Raw genomic sequence first — 5,741 nt, 5'->3', positions numbered from 1 at the left:
TTTGTAGACCAGGCTGGCCTCAAACTCAGAAATCCGCCTGCCTCTGCCTCCCGAATACTGGAATTAAAGGCGCGCGCCACCACGCCCAGTTAACGATCTTCTTTTCAAAGACAGACTCTCACGTAGCCCAGGCTAGCCTCAGACTGAAGATGTTCTTTGAAATTCCTGATCCTCCTGCCTTCACCTTTGAAGTGCTGGGCTCACAGGCCCTGCCTACGATGGATGTCATAGTCACCTCTTCCCTGGCCTGGGAGCAGTATATTTCATATTCTCAAAGTCACACTGCTCCAAGTGGGCACAGGATATAAGTCCCAGGGTGTGAAGGGAGAAGAGGGTGACTTTGTTTTCCTTGACGTTTCTGTCCTAGCCTGCTGCTGGGTGGCAGCTCTCCCAGTCAAGCCTGTGCTCTTCCAGCTTCTTCTGCGGTTCTGCCCCGGGGCTGGGCTGGGGCTCTGTGTCCCTTCAGTGTGGTCCTTGTATAAAGTGGCCTTTCTTGGGTTGGATTCTTGTCCCTGACCTTAGAGAAACCTCTGCCCACCCAGGTTCTTTCCTGCCTTTTGACTCCTGAAGATGACACATACTTGAATACTTCACTCAATTGTTCCTGCTTGCAGTCCTCCTCCTCCTCCTCCTCCTCCTCCTCCGGGTTGTAGATTTAATTTTTGTATATTTGTCTATTCCGTATGCTGTGTATGTGCGTGTATGCTGAGGACTGAGAACAGCTAGTGGGTGTGGTTGGTTCCTTTGTTTTATCACGTGGGTCCTGGACCTTGACCTCAGGTTGTCAGGCTTGGCAGCAAGCATCTTGTCCTGGTAGAGCTAGTAAACCTACTTGGGGGGGGGGTGACACATCAGTCCTCACCAGACATGGGAACAAATGCAGGCTGCACTTTTGGAAACACTGTTCTTCATATCTCCTACCTGTAACCAATGTTCCTTAGTTGGAGCCAGCTCCCACAGTCTATGTGCCTCCAAACCATCCCCCCTTCCCTCACCTCGGTTCCTCCCAGAAGCCTGACCAAGATTCTTTGTTCGGAGTCATTCTACTTTATTGTCTGTCCTTCATTGAGGCAAAAATGTCACACAGGCCACAAACACAAAGATAAACATAATTACTTAATAATTAAAATGTAAAATTAATTGACATTTTAATTAATTAATTTTTAAAAAGACAGTTTGACTGACAGAAATCTCCATAGATAACTATTAAAATTTTTTTTAACTATTAAAATTATTACCTTAGATCATCAGCAATACTGTTACTTTCTAATAAATGTTTAAAGGTACTTTAACTATAAATAATAACTATAAATTGTATATCAGAATAAATCAGCCTGGAGACAGAATGCTTGCGTTTGCATGTCAGCTCTACTTACACACCTGCTGTGTAAGTCACATCAATCCTGGTGTGTAAGTCACCAGCCCTTCCACGCGTCACTTTCTTCATGTGTAATGGTGATATTAACAACTTTATGGAGTTATCATAAAGGCTGAATCATAAATATGTGGAAAGTATAAGGAACAGCAACTGGTACGCAGCAAAGATCCAGAGAGTGCGACCTGTTCTTGCTGTGTTAGTGGGGCCTGTGGCTCAGCAAGAGCCATGGAAACTCCCTGCAGGGAGATGAGTCAAATCTGACTGAGGCTTGAAACGGTGTCCTGGTACTGTGGGGGTTTGTGTGCACTTGACCGCATGTATATCTGATGGCTGTCACCAGATTAAAGCTGCCACTTACATCTGGTCCTATAACAGCCTTTGCGGTTCGGCATGGGAAGCAAGGTCTCTCTGGGGGCCCATCACTTCATATTCCCCAGCATTTAGATGAAAGATGAGATAGTCAGAATAGAAAGTCGAATTGATTTGTGCTCCCAAAGCAGGAATCGTGGAGGAGCAATCAATGCATTAAAGACGCCACAGTGTGGCCACAGGGCAACCCCTGAGCTTACCTCTGCCTCCTCAGGCTGGGGACTCAGAGATGCACAGGGAGGAATGGAGGAGTTCCTTCAGCATCACCTGCCACCTGATCACTTCCCAAGGAGGCCCTACTTTCTTCCAGCTCCCCTCCTCCTGCAAAGGTTCTATGAGGGGCTCGGCAGGTCACCTCTCTTGAATCCTTTATGCCCCCTCTCCTGACAGTTTACTTACCTCCCTGGTCCTCAAATCCAGGGCCTGAAGAACCAAACTCAGTGATAGTGGGCCCTAGCAACTCATCTCACTTCTCTGGGCTCTAAATCATGTCTGTCTTGAAAATGCATGCAGAAAGGCTGATCCCGTGCTTTTGGAGCATGCGTGAGGTCCTGGCACCTAAAATACGCAACCCTCCCTGCTAACTTTCATGTCATAGACCAGCTTTGACATCCAGGGTAAACTGAGACGGGGTATAGCGTCAGCGATTGTCTGGGGTTGGTGAGAATGTCCCCTAGGACCGACGAAGAATTCCTTTGGGGGCCTTGAAAGTCTGGTGAAACCTCTCAGGGACACACCCATCACGATTGTGCTAACCGTGGCCAGCATTCCGTGAGTTCTAAAGCCTTTAGTGTTCCTCCTGCATGGCTCTGGACACTTCCGAGGGTCCTGCATGCCAGAGCTTAGCATTTAAATTGAGGTGAGTAAGAAATAAGGCCATTTGCCTCCTTTCTCAGAGGCATTTGAGACTTTGGCCATCTATATTCACTAGAACACATGTGGCCATGTCATGCTGGAGGTCAGGCATGTGGGACACTCACAGCTTCTCCTACTCACTCCCAAGAACAGTTGGGTGATTTTAAACAACCAATATTGTAATACTTGGCTTTACAAACTCCTGAAGACTTAATGGTCGGATTTCACTAGCTGTTAGAAATCAGGTCCTACATATCATCAGTCAAGGTCAATTATCATATGGCTTTATGCTCTCATTAGTTGTTGTTGGTTGGTTGGTTAGATTTTTCTGAGACTGGGTTTCTCTGTATAGCTGTGGCTGTCCTGGAACTTGCTCTGTAGATCAGGCTGGCCTTGAACTCAGAGGTCCTCCTGCCTCTGCTTCCCGAGTGCTGGGATTAAAGACACGAGCCTCCACCATCCAGTTTGTTTGTGTTTTTTTTTTGTTTGTTTTTTGTTTGTTTGTGTGTGTGTGTGTGTGTGTGTGTGTGTGTGTAGTAGTTATTTTCTGTGGCTGTGATAAAACACCATGATCAAGGCAACTTATAGAAGACAGAGTTCCTTTCGGCTTACCATTCTGGCTTTCAGGTTAGAGCTTGTAATGGTAGGGCAGAGGCAGCAGGTGGGCATGGTGGCTGAAGCAGGATGCTGAGCTCACATCCTGACCTTCAAGCACAAAACAAAGAGAACAAACTTCAGTGAGGGAGAGGCCTTAAGAACTCAGCACCCACCCCAGTGACACCCTTCCTCCAATCAGGCCATTCATTCTAGATATCTCCAAACAGTGCTACAAACTGAGAATTGTGTGTTCAAATAACAGTCGATGGGGGAACCTTCTCATCTAAATCTCTACAATGAGTCTCTGTGTTATATTCGTGTGTGTGTGTGTGTGTGTATGTACAAACAAGTGTGTGCAGGTGCATGTGTGTATGTGATCATACATGTGGATGCCAGAGGTGCACATCAGTCTTTTCTTCTATTATTTTCCACCCTATTTGTTGAAACAAGAGCTCTAATTGAACCTAGCTCACTATCGGCCTGTGAGTTCCAGGGTTTCAGCTGCCTCTGTCCACTTCCCTGGTATTAGGGAACAGAGCCCACCACACTCAACTTTTACTTCACGTTGCTATGGATCATTTCGCTGTCAGTCAGATAGGGATCCTCAACCAATGGAGTAGGCAAGAAGTTTCTGGGGAAAGGCTGCCCACACCCTTCTGAAGTGTCACCTGTAGCCTGCTTGTTAACTACATAGGGTTAAAGTGCTTCTGCCTTAGAGAAGTCTGGAATCACCCAGGGACACACACATACACACACACACACACACACACACTCCACACACACAAAAATAAATAAATAAAACAAAATAAAAACAAACAAGCAAAGCCAAACAAAGCAAAATGAAACCAAAACTCCACCAAAATGCCATTGAGTTCATTCTGTGTTGTGCAGCTAACTCTGTCTGGGTCTGGGCCCTGTCCCTTGTTTGGTTTTACTTTTTGTTTGTTTGAAAGGGGGGCAGTGGGAACATAAAGTCGGGTGGGCAGGGAGGCGGGGAGAATCTGTGAGGAGTTTCAGAAGGGGAAAATCATGATCAAAATCTATTGTATGAAAAGTTTTTCCAAGAACAACAATGATGACTTCGCCACCACCAGTGGGACAACTTAACACGATGTGCCTGCTGACGTGACAGAGGGCACAGCACTGCCCAGTGCTTGTAAAAATGTTTACCCTGAACTCAGTCATGAAGAAGCAACGACACTACACACTCTAGGGTAACAGCGGAGTGTAGGACTGTTCCAGATGAGAGACAAGTGAATGGCCCTTGGTGGGATGCTGGATTTCAAAAACAGACAGAAACCCAAAGTTGCGCAGACATTTTTGGGATAGTGGGAGACGGTTGAATAATGGTGTGTGTGACCTTATGATGGGAGCAAGACTGAGGTCCTGGGTGTGCCGATGATGCTGTGAGTCACGTAGGTGCCAGTTGCTAGGAAAAGAGTTGTTTGTAGTTGGGGAAAACATACACCCTGGTGTGAACATAACAGAGGGGAGAGAAAGCACAGAGCAAATACCAACAACAAGGTATCTGGGCAGGGGTGTACTGGTATCCGTTGCATGATTCAACTTTTCTCTCTGCTTGAAGGGTTTCTAAATAAAAAGTCAGGTGACGTCATTATGGTCATTCTTTTCACAAAATATACCCAATATTTTACACTTATGAAGTACTTTATTCTGTCATAGAATTGTTATGATTCATGTAACCGAGTGTATTTTATTGTTATAAATTGTGACCGGTCCTTATAATTTAGCTTTAGCCTTCATTCATGGCATTTCGTATATTGGACTTACTGTGGCATAGGTAAATTTTTAAAAATTGGCCTCTCATGCAACAAATTCTTAACCTTTTAGAATGACAAGACTCTGAGCGTGCCAGCTGGATGCAAGGTTTTCAGTGTGACAGGAGAGAACCTCTCTGTGGCTTTCTTCAGAGGCAGCAGGAGGGAGAGAATGCAGAGCCCCAAAGTTAAGATGTTCCATTTGAAACCATAGAGAACACTGCTTCCAGCTTCTGATCAGAGGCTCCTGGAGAGATCTCAGATCTTTCCAGGAAGGACTGGGCCAGCAACTGATGGACTATGTGATGATTTGCTTTAGAGGTGCCCCAAGACACACAAGACACAGCCAGTGTTGAGGAGGGCTAGGGGCAGGATCCAAAAGACCAGAGGGGTGGGGGTGCAGAAACCAGTTTATGGTGGGAGGGAACAGAAGGAGAACTAGGCAGCCCTGCAAAGGAAGTGAGAGAGGAAAAAAACACGAATAGAAAGACGTTGAGAATGTGATGTAAGTTCCAGAGCCAGTGTCACACTTATAATCTCCATTGAGGAGGCTGAGGCAGGGCACCATGGATCTAAAGCCAGCCTATGCCACATAGTGAGACTTTATCAAAAGGAAAAGAAAGGAAGGAAGGAAGGAAGGAAGGAAGGAAGGAAGAAGGAGGGAGAGAATATTATTATATGGTATTGAATACAGCATGACTTTGCTCTCCTCAGGGACCTCTAGTTAATATTTCTGCTGTTGATGTTGGGGGGAGATGATATTT

The sequence above is a fragment of the Mus pahari genome, chromosome 1 (genome assembly GCF_900095145.1).
Source record: "Mus pahari chromosome 1, PAHARI_EIJ_v1.1, whole genome shotgun sequence".
NCBI classification, from domain to species: Eukaryota; Metazoa; Chordata; class Mammalia; order Rodentia; family Muridae; genus Mus; species Mus pahari.
Note: the sequence above shows the minus strand (reverse complement) of the source record.